Below are 21,255 nucleotides of genomic sequence, written 5' to 3'. Positions count from 1 at the left end.
GTGGCACTAAACAAACATGCCGAATTATTTTCCAAAAATGTTTCTATAAATGTGGTAGTATCAGGTTAAGATTAACAACACGCATCTTCTCAGTTCTTACTTAAAAGTGATTATTCCATGGATCAGTTACACAACCCACAATATACCTCAGAACCAGGAAACCTGATATTTGCATTTGCCATATCAGAAAAAGTTACAAGACAAGTTTTACTAGTGAGCAAACAAACAAACAAAAAAATGAATTGAATTTTTGAATGAATTGAATTTTAATTGAAAATGAAAAGCATGATAAGTAAAACAAGGAAATAATACATAATTCAGCAGTAAGCAAGCTCTTTTTTTTGTAAATTTTATTTGAGTTTTCACAAAGAGAAAAAAAATACAAATAAAACATCTTTTTTGAAAGTAGCATAATCCCGGGTTACATTTCTTCGTACAGACACAAATTCAGGTTCATGCTCATTTTTGTATTCTATTCCATATCTTATTACTATTTTACATTTTCTGCATAGCTTCTCCCCTCTTTTAATTTTCTCAATTTTATTTTAATTATCTCATCTCAATTCAAATCATTGTATTTATATTTTTTGTCTGTCCTGTTTCAATTATCTATTATCTTTTCTCATTAAACAAAATTTCTCCTGTAGTTACTGATTGGAGTATGACGCCTTTATATCTTTTCCCTAAAGTTGTAACATTCAATATAAAACATAATTTCCATTCGGATTCTGCTTGGTACATTCTTAAAATACACACTGTATTCTTAAAAAAAAGAAAAAATTATAAATGTATATAATTAAAACAACATTCCATTCCAATTCAATTCTATCATTAATATTAATATTCATTAAAGTCTTAACATCTTTAACATTACTTTTCAATTAAATATACTTCTATGGGAACAATTATAAACTTTCCATAGTTAATTCCCCCCTCTCTTCACTTATATTTTATAAAACATTAACTAATTAAAATGTTCCCGTTCCTTCCTAATTCAATTTTCTCATTTATTTTATTTCACTTATTTTATTCTATTCTATTCTAAAATTTGAATAATGTATCATTTTATTTTTTATTTATATCTTCCATTATTTTAACGAATAACTCAAGACGGTGTACACATCCAACACACTTTTCTTTTCTTATATTCTCCACAACTCTGTGAGATAGGTTGGCCAAGGAGAGTGACTGACCCAAAGTCACCCAGCTGCTTTCATGGCTAAGCCGGGACTAGAATTCATTACATCAAGATACATGAAGAAAGCCAATTTATCTATTGCTAAATGAATAAAGAGATACATTCAACCATAAAGTCAAACAAGTCCTATTAAAGGACAAAAAGGCTTTAATGTGTCTAACAACTTATATTTGAATAGCCCTCCCTAACTCATTTGTTCTCTCAATTCTTTACCCTATAAAAATGCTACTTTTTTGTCATGAATATTCAGTTAGGCTGCATTCACTCTAGATATCCTTGTTATGAGAAAAGACAAATTCCTTTCTAACAACAACTTATACAGATTCAAAATTTTAATTGTTTACCTATTTTCCTTTTCACCTATACTAAAAAGTATCAAATGTTGGAGCTTCTCTTTTTAAGATCATTCTATTTGCTCTTCACAGCTTCTTCCTAAATTCATATTTAGGAAGAAGCACAAAATTAGTTGACCAGAAGAATGCTACTGATAGAACTTACTTTACTTCAAGAAGTTCAGGAAGGCATTTGATCTTGACAGACTTGAACATTGGGCCCTATCTAACAAAATGAAATTCAATGGAGAAAAAAAGTAAGGTTCTACTTTTAAGCAAGGAAAATCAAATGCACAGGTACAGTATTTGTGGTACCTTGCTCAATAGTACTAACTGTGACAGAGATCTTGGAGTCCTAGTGAACAACCATTTATATATGAGCCAGCAGTGTGCAGCAGCTGCCAAAAAAGCCAACACAGTTCTAGGCTGCATAAACAGAGGGATAGAATCAAGATCATGTGAAGTGTTAATAGCACTTTATAATGCCTTGGTAAGGCCACACTTGGAACACTGCATTCAGTTTTGGTCGCCGTCATGTAAAAAATATGTTGAGACTCTAGAAAGAATGCAGAGAAGAGCAACAAAGATGATTAGGGGACTGGAGGCTAAAGCATATGAAGACCAGTTGCAGGACCTGGGTATCTCTAGTCTAATGAAAAAATAGAATGAATGGAATGGAATGGAATGGAATGGAATAGAATAGAATAGAATAGAATAGAATAGAATAGAATAGAATAGAATAGAATAGAACAGAATCATTATTGGCCAAGTGTGATTGGACACACAATGAATTTGTCTTGGTGCAAATGCTCCCAGGGTACATAAAAGAAAAGATACATTTGTCAAGAATCATAAGGTACAACACTTAATAAAAGTCATAGGGTACAATGAGCAATCAAATCATACTAAGAAACATACTAGGAAGGACTAGGGGAGACCTGATAGCAGTGTTCCAATATCTCAGGGCTGCCACAAAGAAAAGGGAGTCAAGCTAGTCTCCAAAGCACCTGAGGGCAGGACGAGAAGCAATGGGTGGAAACTAATCAAGGAGAGAAGCAACTTAGAACTGAGGAGAAATTTCCTGACAGTTAAAACAATTAATCAGTGGAACAATTTTCCTGTAAAGTCTTTTGAAATAGCTGGGCTGGTGTCACAAGAAAACTGTCAATTCATAAAACATGTCTTTGCCTGTTTTAGAGTTGCCATGGACAAACAGCGGAGAAAGAAATTTGAAAGACCAGTGCAGCAGTTTGGAACCAAAAATGAATTCCATTCTTATCTTGCAAAGATTATAACTAAGCTACCGGAATTTCTGCCGATTTAATTAGGGCAACTGCCGGAATCCTGACAAAAACATTAAGAGACAAAAACCTACATCTTGATGTGATGTCTTCCTTTGGAACATGACTGGAAAATAGGTATCAGTATATGCAAGATCCATTTCACTTTTGTATTTAGCTATAAATCTGTTCCATCCAGATTTAATACTAGTACATTTTCCACAGTTCTCGTCCCTTTTCTTAGTTTTTCCTGAATTTTTATCTCATGCTTCTTGAATTTTTGTCTAGTGCTTCTTCGGTATTGTCTTAATGCCCTCTGCTGGCCGAAATAGGCCATCTTGTGTTGATTGCTCTCCTGAACTCATTATTTTATTGCATTTGCTCCAGAGATTAGATGGTGAACCTAGAACGTTGTTCAAATATTTAAGAGTTGCTATCATCAACAAAGTAACCTAGTTAAATAATTTGTTGGTAAGAAGCCCATAATTGCTGTTCTCCTGATAGGGAGTGTTGTTAATATTTCAGCAGTTAAAAGCTGTAAAGAATGACCTTACAAATGCAGCAACTACCAGTGGATGGAAGGGCAAAGGTAAACTGCAAATAATATTTTTGCAGGCACATATTTACACACACACACACACTACATTATATGCTCAATTGTCAAATTTGCCTTTGTCTTCTCCATTAATGCTCTTTCATATATGTATACAAATAAAAGGACTGAACGCTAAGAGAGAAATCCAAACTTATCCTATCAGAACACGAGGCAATCCCTTCCCATTGGCCATATTCTACACTTCGCTATTCATCTCTTTACCTCTCCCTGTTCTAGCAGATTGTGTGATGGTGTGAAAAATAAGCCAAGTTGGCAGGCAGCCTAAATCACAGGTGACAACAATCACTTCTCCGGGAGCTGGAAATTAACTGAACCTGCTCCGTGCTAAATCAGTCCACCTAACACGTCAGTAAAAAGAAAGTTAATGCATCATATGTGGATTCAGTTTCTATTATCACTCTGTTTCTGCAGGGATAAAGTTCTGTGCCCTTGGTTCCTGAGATTCAGCCCTTGCCACCATCAGACCCTGCAGTGGAATATGGAAAAGCATACTATACTTGTAAACTGAGAAGATTTGGGTGTGTGGGTTTATAGCACATATTTTCTGAGTACAATAATCTATAGAGAAGCTGCAGTTGGCTTTCATGTCCAAATAAAGCCAATCACTGAACAGTTCTAGGGAACTAAGAAATTAGATGAGCTGGCCTCAAGCCTTAGGAGGTTTCCAGATGCTACAATAGTCTCCTTGTTCGTTATGTCATCACTTTTTTTTTTAAATGTTTGTGAGACAATTTTGAACCCTGGCATCTGCCTGAACAAGTCTCGATAGCTTTTGGCAACACTCTTTCTAAATGTGCTATTAGCAAATGATACATGATATATAATATAGTAAATGCATTACACTCCCAATACAATATAGATAAGCCTTAGAGTTTAAACTGAATGTTTGAAAATTGAATATAGTTGATATTTTCTAATCCCAATGGTTCCCACTCTTTCAAGAAATATCAAAAGGGGAAATGCCTTCCTCCTTCCCCCAGCCATACCCTAATAAGATCTTCTGGGATCTATTCTGATAGCAGGATCGGGCTAATGCGGAGAGCCCATGGTTGACTTTTCCTACATTGAGCAAGATAAGGCATTCAGTGGCTCAAGCAGGGGCACATTTCCTACCATGCTTGAGCAACGTAGATGGTACTGCTCAAGACTGTGCTTCTAAGTGCGATTATGTAGGTAGTCCTCAATTTACAACCATTTGTTTAGCAACCCCATTCAAAGTTACAACACCCTGAGAAATATTACTTGCAACTGGTCTTCACACCTACAAGCATCACAGTATTCCCACGGAAACATCATCAAAATGTGGGCGTCTATCAACCGGCAAGTACTGTATTTATGATGGTTGCAGGAGGATTGTCATTTGCAACGTTTCCAGCTGGCCTCCAACAAGGAAAGTCAATGGGGAGGGAGAATTTGTTTAATGATCACATGAATAGCTTAAAACTTGCGGTGATTTGCTCAACAACTGGCAAGAAGGTCTAAAATCAGGCGTGACTCACTTTTAAAAAGCTGTGCATAACAACAGAAATCCTGGTCCCAGTTGTCATAAACCAGGTTAGGTTTTCATTCATTAAACAAAACAAAACCAAAAATAAACTTCAGTAAATTGGTTTTCTGCCAGTGAGCATTCCTTAAGTTGTTGTCTATTAGCTTACAATTATGGTTGGAATGCAGCATAAGGCCTGAGCTTGTGGCTTGCACAATGCTTCTAGAATCTAGATGAACACACACGACACTTCCCCCCCTCCACTTTGGTAAGGGCTTGTTGCCCCACCATCTCCATTCTCATTTTTTAAATCGGATTTTCCATTGTCCTGAAAATTTACTTTACCAAAAATTCTTCAGAAATCTCTCAGCTCCACAGGGGTGAGGGGTTGTTCTTAATTTCTTGCAGGGTACAAGAGTTCTTGAGTGCATACACTGAAGTATTCATCAAATCACACAACTGTACATCTATTTACTCAGCCCAAACATAGTTATATGCTGAATTAAATAGCTTTTGGTATTGTGTATACACACATACCCTCCCCAATCTTGCTGCATTGTGTGATTGTGTATGTGACAAAACTGCTTCTTGGGGAGATGAATGAAGAATGCCAGAATGTATGACAAGAGGAGAGAGAGAGAGAGGGAGAGGAGGGAACCCTCGTGACACAGTGATTAGAATGCAGAATGCCCAGTGCCCATTATTTTCAAAGCATGCACATCTGCCTAGTGCCCATTATTTGGTGGTCTGGAAAGACCAGACTTAAGGAGACTTAACTCTCCCTCTCTGCCTTTTGAGCACTCGCAGAATCTCCTTCAAGGCAGCCCGGGGGCTGTTCACAGAGCAAAACACCAGCGTGCAAACCACCACGTCCACAGAGTTGTCCGGCACAGAAGACAAGTTCTCGGCGGAGGCGACCACAAAATTATCGAAGTGGAGGTGCGTGTTCTGAGCCATGCTCTCCACGAGGACATTTTGGAAGTTGGGATTGTAGTCCACGCAAGTCATGCGAGAGTTGGGGGGATAAAACTGAAAGTTGGTGCCGGGGCCCACACCAATCTCTAGCAGGTGGAGCTTTCCAGAGGGGTCGGCAAAGTCCTGCATGTTCTTGAACAGCGTCTCCTTTAACTTCTGCATTCTTTTATTGTAGATTTTGCTGGCATACTTCATGAAATATGGGAAGGTTTTTTTTTAGAAATAGGATCCCATAAGCCAAAATAGGCCAGCACATAGATTGGCAGGATGAGGATTTTCATGCATTGTTGGAGGACGAAAAGCAGCATCGTCATTAGACTAAGAAGAAAAACCTTTCGAGCTTGACTACCTCGATGGTTTGCTTTAAATACTCCCTGTTCCGTTAATGTGTTTTGTAAGCAAACCGTTCACACCTTATCCCCGTTTGGGATCTGTTCCAGTTGTTCCTTAAGGCGACAGCGACTCTTTCAGCCACTTAAAAAAACAACCTTTTAGCTATACAATTTGGGATGAAAACCCTTTAAATCAGGGCTTCCCAAACTTGGCAACTTTAAGACTTGTGGACAGATTTATTGAAAATTCAAGTTACGAATAACGTTAAATATCTGGGGATATATTTGACGTCAAGATGTACTACATTGAAAGAGAATAACTATATTAAACTTAAACAACAGATAGCATTTGATTTGAAAAAATGGGAAAATCTACAACTGTCATTGATAGGTAGAATCTCAACAATCAAGATGAATATTTTACCCAGAATTTTATATTTATTCCAAACCATACCAATTAGGCTTGGTAAAGATTACTTTGAAGAATTAAATAAAATTGTGTCAAAGTTTATATGGCAAGGTAAGAAAGCCAGAATAAAATTAAAACTTCTGCAAGATGCTAGAATTAGAGGAGGTTTTGGCCTTCCGAATTGGGAGTTGTATTACCAAGCGGCAAATTTAATGTGGGTTAAGGATTGGATAACATTAAAAAGACTAGATTGTTGACACTAGAGGGGCATGATTTATTACTGGGATGGCATGCTTTTCTGTGGTATAAGGGAACCAAATCGCAGGGCTATTTTAGAAGGCATTATATAAGGGAGTCTTTATGGTTGAATTGGGAGAAAATTAAGAGAAAATGTTATTTGAAAATCCCAGTCTGGTTATCAACTATTGAAGCCTTTTCTTATCCTATAATATATGAGAAGGAACAAACAGTTAGATATGGGGAAATATTGGATGAAATGAGTGAACTTAAAACAATGCAAAAACTAGAAGAACAAGGCATAAAGATGAATTGGTTTTTATATGCGCAAATACATTCAAGGTATCTTATAGATTCTAAAGCGGAGGGATTTTATGATAAATTGACTGATCTAGACAGGATCTTGACAGGTACTGATGAAAAATGATTAAAAATTATACACTTATTTGTTGGAAATTTTATTAGAGGAGGAACAAGTTAAAGAAACGATGATTGTTTGGGGGAAGAATTTTGGATATGGGATTGATTTGGAGAAATGGGAAAAATTGTGGTCTCAAAATTATAAAATGACAATGTCAACAGCTTATAAGGAAAACTTGTATAAGATGTTTTACAGGTGGCATTTTCCCCCGACAAGAATTGCAAGAATGTTTAAGAACAAATCTGAAAAATGTTGGAAATGTCATCAGATACCTGGCTCATACTACCCATATGTGGTGGACTTGTGAGGACGCTAGAAAATATTGGACTAAAATCCGCATATGGTTGGAAAAAATGACAAAGACACATATAGACTTGAAACCAGAGATTTTTTTATTGGGAATCTTACCTGATATATATAATAAAAATTTGAAGTATTTGATTGTAAATATATTAACAGCGGCTAGGATTGTATTTGCTAAGAACTGGAAGTGTGAGAAAACTCCATCAGAAGAAGAAATTATTAAGAAAATATTGGATTGTGCTGAAATGAGTAAATTGACATTTGAAATCAGAGAACAAGAAGATAAACAATTTTATGAAGTTTGGGATCTTTTTTATCAATGGTTAGATAATAAAACATAATGATAGAATATTCGATTTAGCATAAACAAAATTTTTTTTTTTCTTGATATTATCTTTATAAAACATTATCAAGGTAGATTTGGTATGATCTTATGATTTATTGCAAAATAAATTAAGCAAATTATAGTTATCTCATTAAAATATGAATTAACAAAATTATAAATGATTTTTTTTTAGTGATGATATTAGGTTATACAATTATTGATTGATAATATGAGCTATTATGTAATATAATTATACTAGTGACTAGGAAATGGATGCACAAAAAAAGTGGTAAACCAATCGATGCACTGTATGTAAATTTATGAAGAGGGATATTTTTATGTTTTTTGTGTTATGTTTATGTTTATTTTGTTATGCTTGTTATTAAAAAATTAAAAAAAATATTTTTTTAAAAAAAGACTTGTGGACTTCAACTCCCAGAATTCTCCAGCTGAGGAATTCTGGGAGTTGAAGTCCACAAGTCTCAAAAGTTGCCTAGTTTGGAGACCTCTGCTTTAAATGGTGTGGGAGTAGGAATGGATTTCCAGAGAAAAAATGGCAGACTACAGGAACCAGGAGCACTACTCAGGTGATCCTGAGGACACAGATAAGCCTCTAAGTGCTCTACCGACCCTCATCTAAAAGCATGCAGTTTACCAGCTGTCTGCAAGAAATATAAACCCTTCCATTCCCCACTATCCTGTCAGAGCTGAAGAAGTTTCTTGGGTGAGAAGCAAAACATCTTCAAAGAAAAATCAAGAAAGTCCAGTTGCCTCCTGAAAAAGCATCGTTGGTTCTTTTTTCCTTTCCCTTTCGGGACGATGATGGAAAAAGAATCTATGAAATTGTAAGCAGGACAGACAAAAGTACATGTAAGAAAGATATAGAAATTTAGAAAAAGATATGTAATTGAATTAGAAAGGAATGAGATAATCAGAAATAAGGTTGAGGAAAGTAAGGGAAGGGAAAATTATTGAGAAAATGATAAAATAGTGACAAGATATGAAATAGAATACAAAGATGAATATGTAATTGAGATTATGTCTGAAGTGATAATCTGGAATCATGCTGCTGTCAAAAAGATATTTTTTTTGTGTGTTATGTTTTGTGAAAATCCAAATAAAACTTACAAAAAAAGAGATATTTTTCATATCTTTCTTTAGAATGTCTGTTTATGAGAAAATCTCAGGGATCTCATAATCTCAGGGATTATGTATTTATGAAAAGAAATTAGACATCTTTGCTTGAAAAAATCATGACATATAAAGACATTTTAGACACTGAAGGCAAATTAAAATCAAAGCAAGAGCTTGAAGAACGGGCCATTATACTATCATGGTGACCTCAGTTGCAAATACAATCTAGATATGACATAGATAGAAAAAATATGGCTTCTATAAAGGACAAATACCGTTTGATAAGACACTGTTGAACTCTGATAAAAAATTAGTTAAGAAGGTGTGGGAAGTGGTAATTCGATATGCCTATTGATAAAATTGCTGTTGGAAAACCAGGCTTCTTTTAGGAGGCATTCTACCACCAGCCTATCAAACATTGAGACACCAGAAAAGACCCTGCAGGAGGAGCAGAGACCACTTCCCATCGGGGAGCAGGGACCAATGGCACCTCACCACCCCTGGGCATGTGGATTCATCCAGAGGTAGGATTCAAATGTCTTAACAACTGATTCTGTGGGCATGGTCTAATTTGTGGGTGTGGCTTGGTGGTCATGTGACTGGCTGGGCATGGCTTGTATGTAAATATTGTAAATATTTATGTAAATATTGAATTTTTCATTTAAAAAGGAACAACTTTTACTCAAAATCAGGCAAAACAGGCAGGCAGATTGAGTTGCTCACAGAATCATAGATTTCACTTAGAGATCTATCTTCAATCTGCTGCCTGGGTCTGTCACATAAAATTTGCTTGTAAGCAAACTCATAAAATTTGCTAGCAAGCAAATTTACAAAATTAACTCACAGCACACCCTGTTGATTTTTTAAATAAAAAAATAGAAACTTTTACCCAAAATCAGGCAAAGCAGGCAGGAAGATTGAGTTGCTCACAGAATCACAGATTCACCCAGAGATCTACCTTTCTGCAATCTACCACGTTTTGCACAAAATAAGGCCGGGCCTTATTTTTTTTTTTATTCCCCCCCAAAATGGCTAGATCATCTTTTTGGGGGTGACTTAATTCCCCTCCTTGCATCCTCGGGCGGGCAGGTTTTTTGTTGACCTCAGCGTTGGTGGGGCAGAATAGTTGGTGGAAGAATAGAACATTATACTATCATGGTGACGTCAGTTGCAAATTCAATATAGATATGACATAGATAGAAAAAAGTATAGCTTCTATAAAGGAGAAACACCATTTTATAAGACACTGTTGAACTCTGATGAAAAATTAGTTAAGAAGGTGTGGAAAGCCACTCCCCTCCCAGAAGAATGAAATATTTTAGGAAGTATTAAAAAGGCAGAATATTTCCCTGGATGAGAAATTGAGAAAACATGCTCTTGCCTGCAGCAAGGTTTGGCTCTGAACAAAGGCAGGGCAAAGCCATTCTGCCACAATAGGAGCCCTCACTCTCTACTCCACGTGGTCAGCTGCCCAGGACCTCAAACCCATGCGGTCCTTTTTACCAATAAACCATCTTTCCAATCAGCCTCCATGTTTCCAGTCTCTTTCTCCCCACTTGGAATTGAAACAGGTGGATATTTCTTCCAACAATTGTATCTAACTTTTTTGCTAAATTTAGAAATGGAAGATGAACAAATAAAAGATACAATGGTACAATGGGAAATTTTTCTGACTATAATATAGGCATCTTTGCTTGAAAGCTGGAGACGTGTCCAAAAATACAATGACAATATTTTCTTAGGAAAAAATAAAGGAGAAACTTGAAAATTTGACAAATCAGAAACAGATTCAGACATATGTGTGTTGTGTGCATGTGCATTGAAAACTTAGCTTTACAAAGGAAAATTCTAGAGGAAAACCAAGAAAATTAATAATTAGATAAACTTAAAAGATAACTCTGAAATAAAAGACTGTCCTTTATAATAAAGGATGTACGGTCCCTGTCAAAGTAATTATGAAAATATATACCTTACTTTGGGATAGAGAACCTGGGAAAAGGAGGTGCGGTGGTACAGAGAAGAGTTGCAAGAAAGATTTTTGTAAAAAAATTGGACTAATTCATGCGTGTAGGCATTCCATTCATTATTCCATTATGAAAATATGTTGTCTAGAACAATTTAAGAAAAATAAGTGGCAAAGTGGAATCGGAGAAGCTGTTTGATGAAACCAGAGATGCATCCTAGTTTCAGAACAGAACAAAATAATAGAGTTGGAAGGGACCTTGGAATTCTCAAATTAGGCTTTGAATTCCTTTGATGCTCGAGGCGATAATTAAGCAGACTTGGAAGCCAGGATGGTAGCGGCAGAACAAATTGAATGTTTCATGTTATGAGAAGAAGGAGTTAGAGAAAGCAGGAGCAGTAGAAACTGGAGGACGTAAATCGGTAGTACCTGGTGAAATGCAAATGTTGATTATGGGAAGACTATACCAGGGTAGTCATTGGGGGACTAAGGTATGATGTGATTTGTCTTTAATAGCTTATGAATGCTGTGGATTGTATACAGTACCTAAACAAATACGTGACAAATGTATAGTATGTATGTAAAATAAACAAGTTGTAAAACAAAAAGAAAAGGGAAAGCAACATTTAGGTGAGACCATTTCAATGCATTCAAGTTGATTTTACTGAATTACCTCAAATGGTGAGATTTAAATATTTATTGATGATAGTGGCTCACTTGACTGGATGAGTTGAAGCTTATCCAGCCATGAGGGCTACTGCAGCAGTTGTCACCAAAATTATATTAGAACAGATAATGCCTAGATATGGAATAATAGCAGCTATCTACAGTGACAAAGAGACTCATTTTACTGCAAAAGTACTTCAATCAATCATGGAGGCAGTGGGAATTAGGTGGGAATCTTTTGTGCTATCCTTTTGTAGTCATTACTCACAGTTTATATAAATTTTCACATTGTCAAACTAACATATGCTTATATATTTATCAGTTATTAATCATCCATGACTAAACTACTTATCTCATCATTTTATACAAGATATTCCAAATTTTATCTTAAAATTTATATTATACTTTCAACCAATGGTTACATCTATATCTATATCTATATCTATATCTATATCTATATCTATATCTATATCTATATCTATATCTATATCTATTGGTTATTCGGGTTTTCTCCTGCGTAAGATTGGCAGTATCTAGGCAACGTTTTGATGAAGTCTCATTCATCATCTTCAGGCTTCTTTCTTCGGCTCTGTGCTTCTCAGAGTGATGTGAGATTGCAGCTGCTTCTTCCTTTTAACTGCTAGTGGGGGTGTGACTTGATTGGGTGGGGCTTGGCTGTTTTCTGATTGGGTGGGGGTGTGTTCTCATTGGTAGGGGGTTTGGCTGTGTTCTGATTGGTTGGGGGGGTTGGCCATGTTCTGATTGGCTGGAGGCGTGTTCTGTTCAGGTGGGGGCTTGGTTGTGCTCAGGTTAGTCTTGGTTGCTGGGGGATTTGAGTTGGTGAGCTGTGATCTTGCTCTTTGGCTTCGAGTTCGTGGTCGTGCTGCATCTTCATAGTGGGTGTCGGTTTGCTTCATGTATGGCTCGGAGGGGTTTGAAGTGGGTAGTGATGCAGCTGCAGTGCGGCTTCTGGTCCGTGGTCGTGTCTCATCTTCTGAGTGGGTGTGAGTCTGTTTTCTACATGGAAGTGTGGTGGTGGCATCTTGTGTGGCTCTCATGGGTGTGGGTCTGGTGTCATTCTTCATGTTAGGTACTCGTCTGTTCATGAGGGCGGGTTTCCAAATGGCTGGAAGGCGGGAAGTGTCATCTCGTTTATTCATGCTGTGTGGGCGTTTTTCTATCTCTATGGCTTCTCTGATTATTCTGCTGTTGAAGTGTTCGGTTTTGGCGATAGTTCTGGTAAAAAAAACTGTCTGTAGGGAAGAATGGGACACTATGATTGTGGGAATGTGGAAAGGATTGCTCTCCATAGAAACTCTATATATTGGGGCATTGGATTAGATCAATCTGACTTGAACACAGTAGTCCTAGGAGATAGTGATGATCCCTGAAGATATAGAATGGATTGATGTAATGCAATAGTACTTCTTCCCATTTATTCTTACAGGTTAAGAGATAACTAACAAAGTTTTTATTCAGATCCCAACTGGATAATTGTTTCCCTCTTTTGCTGTAGCACAGGGGTAGCAAACTCATGTTGTTACGTGATGTTATCGGGACTTTTTCCCCCTTTACTGGGCGTGGCCAGAGCGTGACACATCAAGCCTGTGGGGCGGGAATTTGACAGCCCTGCTGTACGCAGATGCTCCAAAACACCTGATACTTACTCATTAATGTGTAACCTCCCCTTGCTGATGCCTCAACTAAATGGCTCTGTGGAGAGAGAGGTTGCAGGGTTGCAACCCCTTTATGAGTTGAATTCTAAATTCCAGACACTGCCTCTGGCACTCAATTGACGTTGTAATGGGGATAATTTAAATAAATCTGGTGCTATTTATTTTAGCCCTGGCATCTGCTTTAACATCGTTCTACTTTGGTATCCATCTTCCAATTAGCCAGCAACACAAGCATTTCTGGAGCAACAATCCAATCGGTATATTCATTCATTTATATAGATAGTATGTGCCATGCCCCTGCTGGAATCTGATTCTGAGGAGGAGGCTGAGCAGCTGGCAGGGAGTAGGAGTGTGGCTCCTGTGGCTGTGAAAGAAACTGGGGAAGGGCAAAGTCCAGCTGGGCAGAGCAGGGGAGAGGTAGAGCAAGGCAGGGGGAATTCAGAGAAAGACCCAGGCCCACCCCCCTCTTCATTCTAGGGCACACAGGGAGGAATGGAGAAGGGTGCAACATGAGTCGTGTGGCTCACGGGGGAGGAAAGGGCCCTGACTCCCTTTATTAGCTGCAGCTGGGAACAGTGTTTAAAAAGGGAGGTTGCACACAGCACCTTGTGGGAAGGAAATCATGAGTTATCTTTTATGGTCAAGGGTTATCTGGGTTCCCAGCGTCCTCCCAACTGTGTGTGTTTCGTTGGCCTTTGAAGTCTGCAATTCCTTATCCTGCCCTGTCCAGTTAATTGCTGCAGCGTGGTTTGTGTGGATTTTTATTTACAGTTTATATGTATTTTGTTTTCGGACTGAATTTCCTTCATTTCAAGACTGTTCCTTGGAGAGTTTTTTCTCTAGCCAAAGGTAACTGGGGGCAAAGTTAGGGGTATTAAAGGGACTTTTCTTACTTATGTGACTGTGTTGCCTTTGTGCCATGTCCTGGGTCATCACAGTATGAAACTTATGACCACAATGGACCCTATGCATCAGGACCATAAGTCCTGACAATCAGAAAATGGTTTTACAACATTTTTTGCTTGTAGGTTATTAAGCGATCGCTGTGGTCATTAAACAAACCAATACTTCACCCAAAAACCTGATGTAAATGCCCGCTTTTGTTGTAAAATGAGGTCACATGACTTCAGGACACTACCCACAGCTACGAATTTGGTCTGGTTGCTGAGCTGAGCACCCAAAGTTTGGTCATCTGATCACAGGAGATGGGATGTGACTGTCATAACATCTAATCTAGGTCATAAATAAGGATTATCTGAGTAGTGCTGCTGTATTAAAATAATAGTTCAGCTTTCTAATGGTAGGACTAATAGTATGATAATAACTCACATAGCGAGCATGGCTAAGAGTTCCAAAGGGTTATTCTTTGATCTGCCAGAAAGGTTTAATCCTAGAATATGGGATACCCAAGAACAAGGAGTAAATGCAACTATGTTGTTAAGCACCTGGATTACGGTCATGTGACGGTGGTGCATGGCCAACCATTGGAACTTCAGATCTGGATTGCACACCTTGTTTTTCAGGTCAGTCGTAACTTTGAATGGTTGCTAAGCAACTAGAACTAAGTCAAGGTCTACCTGTAATATTCTGTACATTTTTGAAAAACTTGTGTTTTATGTCCACCCTTCCTCTTTTATTTCTAAATAGATTGTGTTGTTCTACACAAGTCTTTGACTATAATAAATTTTAAAAATGAAAAAAGCACTAGGCTGGGGGTATATAAAGCTATGATTTTGGAAATCTAGAATCTCCCAGTGGCCATCAACAGTCTTTGTGCTGCACCACTACTTTTCATTAGCTGGGATTCAATTTTTTTTACTACTGGTTCTGTGCACGTGGCTTGGTGGGCGTGGCAGGGGAAGGATAATGTAAAATCTCCAGTCAGAGGTGATGTTTTCCAGTTCTCTGAACTACACAAAATTTCTGCTACTGGTTCCCTAGAACTGGTCAGAACCTGCTGAATACCACCTCGGCACAAACCTGGGAGCTGTTGTTAATGATAGAAATAGAATGGGGTGGCACTAAACAAATGTGCCAAATTATTTTTCAAAAATGTTTCTATAAACATGGTAGTATCAGATTAAGGTTAACAACACGCCTCTTCTCATTCCCCACTTAAAAGTGATTATTCCATGGGTTAGTTACACAACCCACAATATAGCTCAGAAACAGGAGAGCTGATATTTGCAATTGCCATATCAGAAAAAGTTAGAAGACAACTTTCACTAGAGAGCAAACAAACAAAAAAGCTTTTAATTGAAATTGAAAAACATGAGTAAAACAAGGAAATAATACATAATTCAGCAGTTAGCAAGCTTTGATACATTATCCGTTTCTAAATTCTGAGCCTTAGCTTTCAGTCTAATCCCATGCCAATATAATGCAGAATTGTACCTGCTCCACAACTACAAGGGGTAAGAAGCTGAGAAAAATCTTTCTGGGTAGGCCTCTGCTATAGGCCAACAGAAGCTTCTGCCTGAAGTATTATTTAAGCAAGATTCCCTGTTCTACTTGTGCTTAAGCTATTAGAGCTTGGTCCATTAGTAGTTTGTTCTTAGAGAACGCCACACAGGCTGAGAATAATACCCCAAAACAAGCCTCCTCTAGCTTTCCTTCCTAGGAAGCTGACATGGTGGACTGAGTGGTGCCACAGCAAAATGGCGGCTTTTTTCACCCCCACATGGTCTTTTAATAGGATTGATTTTCTTCTATATTTTTATATTAATTATTTTATATTCTTATTTTTTCACATGAATTTTAACATTTATTTGGCCTCCCTCAAACCTGATCCAAGTTTCCATTTAGGTTTAGCGTGGCCTGAAGTTTTAGGAGCCTTTCTCCAATCCCAATTGTATAGAATAAAGGAAACACTTTTCTTATTGCCGCCTATGCATTGTCACTGTTAATTCCTTAAAGTCGGAAACCTGATTTTTAAGAGAAAGATGCTTTCTCTTAAATTACTTCACTGCGTACCCATAAATATGGGGACAAACTATATTTAGGATCAATGGGCTCATGAGGTGTTGCAAGTTCAGTTTAGAAAACCCCGCGTTCTCCAACTCTTTCCAGGTCTCTCTTAACACGGAGCATCCATCTGTCAGATATCCCCAAGTAGGGTTACAGACTTGTTGCCAGAAGTAGGTCCAGGATGATCTGTCAGCTGCTACATGGTCAATGAAATAGTATGCACCACCCTGCAAAAAGTAAAATAATACAAAAACAAATAATATAAAGCAGAACATTTTGAAATTAGATAAAAGATTCACATTGTAATCAAGATCGTTGTTACAAAACTTTCTGGGACATGACGCAATAATTAAGTATAGAGACAAAATGAAACTGGAATGTCATTTAGCCATTAATGATTTACAGTAGATAGAAGTTCTAGGAGAATTGCAGAATTGGTCTTTTTTATTTAAGGACAGTGACTAAGTAGCAGCAGAACCAGTTTAATATATTTCTGCATATCAAACTCAAAATTTGAATAATTTATCATTTTATTTATTATTTGTATCTTCCATTAATTTATCAAATAACTCAAGACGGAGTACACATCCAACCCACTTTTCTTTTCTTATGTTCTCCTCAACTCTGTGAGGTAAGTTGGCCAAGGAGAGTGACTGACCCAAAGTCACCCAGCTGCTTTCATGGCTAAGCCGGGACTAGAATTCATTACATCAAGGTACATGAAGAAAGCCAATTTATCTATTGCTAAATGAATAAAGAGATACACTCAACCATAAGGTCAAACAAGTCCTATTAAAGGACAAAAAGGCTTTAACGTGTCTAACAACTTATATTTGAATAGCCCTCCCCTAACTCATTTGTTCTCTCAATTCTTTCCCCGATAAAAATGCTACTTTTTATCATGAATATTCAGTTAGGCTGCATTCACTCTAGATATCCTTGTTATGAGAAAAGACAAATTCCTTTCTAACAACAACTTATACAGATTCAAAATTTTAATTGTTCACCTATTTTCTTTTTTGTTTATACTAAAAAGTATCAAATGTTGGAGCTTCTCTTTTTAAGATGATTTTATTTGCCCTTCACTGCTTCTTCCTAAATTCATATTTAGGAAGAAGTACAAAATTAGTTGACCAGAAGAATGCTGTTTATATAACTTACTTGGACTTCAGTAAGGCATTTGATAAAGTAGACCATAATCTACTACTAAAGTAGAAAAATGTGGGTTAGACAGCATCACCACCAGATGGATTCGTAACTGGCTGACCAATTGCACTCAACATGTAGTACTCAATGGAACTTCATCTACATGGAGGGAAGTATGCAGTGGAGTACCCCAAGGCTCTGTTTTAGGCCCAGTACTCTTCAAAATCTTCATCAATGACTGGGGCAAGGGGATATCACATTGTTAAAATTTGCAGATGACACCAAGCTGGCAGGAATAGCCAACACTCCAGAAGACAGGCTTAAGATACAGAAGTATCTTGACAGACTTGAACATTGGGCACTAACAAAATGAAATTCAATGGAGAAAAAAGTAAGGTTCTACATTTAAGCAAGGAAAATCAAGTGCACAGGTACAGTATTTGTGGTACCTTGCTCAATAGTACTAACTGTGAGAGGGATCTTGGAGTCCTAGTGAACAACCATTTATATATGAGCCGGCAGTGTGCAACAGCTGCCAAAAAACCCAAAACGGTTCGAGGCTGCATAAATAGAGGGATAGAATCAAGATCACAGGAAGTGTTAATACCACCTTATAATGCCTTGGTAAGGCTACACTTAGAATACTGCATTCAGTTTTGGTCTCCACCATGTAAAAAGAAAATGTTGAGACTCTAGAAAGAGTGCAGAGAAGGGCAACAAAGATGATTAGGGGACTGGAGGCTAAAACATATGACGAACGGTTGCAGAAACTGGGTATGTCTAGTCTAATGAAAAAATAGAATGGAACGGAGTAGAACAGAATCATTATTGGCCAAGTGTGATAATGTTTTAAAGTTGGTTAAGTGGATTGCCTTTATCTTGGTTTAATATTTTATTAATAATTCAAAAGGGTTCACCAAATTTTAAGCTTCACTGTGTATTTATTAAATGTTTATGTCACCCATCTCCTTTACAAGGTGATTTTGGGTGGCTCCCAAGTTATAAAACAAGTAAAAATAGTTAAAATATTAAAGTTACACAGATCAAAATATTAAAAACTGTACTATACTATATTAAAACTGAAATTAAGAGAGCTAAGAGATGGACGGCATGAGGATGAAGTCTTATCCCATCAGCCACCTCCAGCAGTGAACTGGTGTATGATGTTATTTTTCCTTTTCTTTTTAAACAATATAGTGGAGATTTTGGTGCCAAGTTAAAAATATATATTTTTATATCATAAAAATCAGCTTTGCACGATAATCAGGCAAGCACACCCAGAAGTGCTAGCTCTAGCTTTATTTGTTATGTTAAATTATCAAAACCTTGCATGTCTTGAAAGCACATCTTTGTCTAATATTTGAGCATTTGCCCATGTCCCCATTGTTGATCAATCATTGTCCAATTTTTCTAATGCATAACACTTCCTTCATCTCCAATTATTTCCATATGCCATTTAAAAATAATGCATTCTGTTTATACAGATCTTTGTTAATATGATATTAATCAATAATTGCATAATCTCATTAATTATATGTTTACTCAGATTTTTATGAAAATACATCCTTGTTTCAGATAAAAATCAGACCAAAAAAAGCACAGAGAACTGTCGATGTACGTTTTAAAAGAGGGAAATGAACACACACACAACACACAGTTGTTAATTGTTTAAAGCTGCCCAGAGTCATCTTGAATTTTGAGATGGGAGGCTTATACATTTTATAAATTTCTGTATTAAAGTTTTAAATAAATTTTAAAATCAGCTAGAGTCACTTTAAATTTCAAGATGGCGGCATTAAGTCCTATAAATAAACAAATTGCTGTATTGTTAACTAAAGTTTCAAATAAAGCTTAAAGTTGCTCAGAGTTACCTTGAACTATGAGATGGATAGCATGTAAATTTAATAAACTGTAAGCAAAAGCACATTTAGAGCTAATAAATGAAAGGAAAAAAATTATCCAAAACTATGGAGTAGCTCATCCCTTTCCATTCTGTTCACATGTACTTTGCATTTGCTCCCCCAAAGTGACAATTGGAAGTATAAATAACAAATCTTGGGAACAAGACTTCAGCAATGCATTGGGATCCATTTTGTAGCAACAAAAAAGTACTGAATGATGTTGGTCTCAAACCTGAGTTGCTAAATATTACTATTAGTTGGGCAGCGAAGACTCATTCACCTCCCTCTCTGTGGAAATAAAAGGTAATAGAAAATTGTGTCTTAACTTTATGTATAGCATTAGATACCATATCACATGGAGAATTCTCTTTCTAGCTCCTCTCTCATCCATCTCACCTGAGAAAGATGTCATGGGATACCACTGAATCTCGTCATATCGTACAAAGGCCATAAATCCCTGTCTATAGTATGTTGCAATGAAGTAGCTGACCTTTTTTTATTCTAAACAGCAGATGTCACCAAAGACTTCAGATCACACTGGTCAGGACACAATTCTGCACATACAAAGCCGACTGACCCCAAAATAGGAGAGCAGAAGCGCCAGATTTCAAGGGTGGCATATTGAGAATTACAGCTTGCTTAGGAAATACTACTCTCAGATAGCAATATGCCCAGATTGTGATTTGGTTTATGTAAAAGTTGGGATTTCTGGCATTGAATCTTTTCCTGGGACAAAAACCCCCAGGGCATTGGAACATTGTGAGCCTTGTGACTGATTCTTGAACTTCATGTTGCCAGGACTGTTGCTATGCTTGATCTTATCTTACCACTACTTTTCTATGCTTTTTGATTTTCAGATCCTTGGCTTAGATTTGGGAGACTCTTGACTGTTTGCCCTAGCGTCTTCGTTCTTTGAGACTTTTACATCTTCTTCAGATGACCTTGAAAACATCACAGGGACACTTTTTAAACCAATGGGTGTCCTGCTAGTTATAAATTTCCATGTGACTTTTAGTAACACACAGCAGGATATATTAAAATGAGACTGAGGATGTGCAATAAAAACAATAATAAAGCTCAATAAAAATGTGTTTTTGGAGAAAAACTAGCTAGTTGGATAAATACTCTGTTAAGAATAATATCTGAATTTTAGTCACATTCCAGGTGCTAGGAACAACAACCCCACAATTCCTATTTGAAAGATAATGCTGGCTTTGCTGGATTATTATTTGATTACAGAGTGCAGCACAGAATAACCATTCCACCCATGGAAATGACTGCTAATTTTCTCTGTACAGCAAACATGTAAGGTCTGGATACTTCAGTTCTCATGCTGCGTAATATATCAATATACATACAGCAACTCAAAGCCACTGGACTGCATACTGTCATCAGCCTCTGCTTGTGCTTCTTATCACTAGCAGTGCTAGATGGAGAATTTTGGGAGTTGAAGTCCATAAGTTTTAAAGTTGCCAAGTTTGGAGATCTCTGCAATAGATCATCATTTTTCAAATTCTGAAGAGAAATGGCAGATTTAGGGCAGCATTTTAAACTTTTATTTAAAGGTGAAGGGCAGTATTTGGCCTATTTACTTAAGATATCGTGCTGTACAGTTCTCTGCAGGATCAGAGACTAGACAAAAAAACTGCCCAAGTAGTATTGTGCCACAGCATACATAACCAAATGGGCACAGCCTGTGCTGTTGATAGCATCTGCCCCAACCAGCAGAGAGGCTGAAATCTAAAGCTATGCCTAGTGCCCATTATTTTCAAAGCATGCACACCTGCCTAGTGCCATTGGTGGTCTGGAGAGAGGGTTAAGGAGACTTAACTCTCCCTCTCTGCCTTTTGACTTACCGGTTTGAGCACTCGCAGAACCTCCTTCAAGG

At 37.2% G+C, this 21,255-nt stretch overlaps 1 pseudogene; it reads right to left on the bottom strand.

Annotated features, from left to right (window-relative positions):
• Positions 1-5,674: 5,674 nt before the first annotated feature.
• LOC148127063 (thiol S-methyltransferase TMT1A pseudogene) lies at positions 5,675-6,211 on the bottom strand (annotated as a pseudogene).
• Between the last annotated feature and the right edge of the window lie 15,044 nt (positions 6,212-21,255).

The sequence above is a fragment of the Pseudonaja textilis genome, chromosome 2 (assembly GCF_049901715.1).
Source record: "Pseudonaja textilis isolate UNSWEBS1 chromosome 2, rPseTex1.2, whole genome shotgun sequence".
In the NCBI taxonomy this organism is placed as follows: domain Eukaryota; kingdom Metazoa; phylum Chordata; class Lepidosauria; order Squamata; family Elapidae; genus Pseudonaja; species Pseudonaja textilis.
This window is presented reverse-complemented; position numbering and strand designations above follow the sequence as displayed.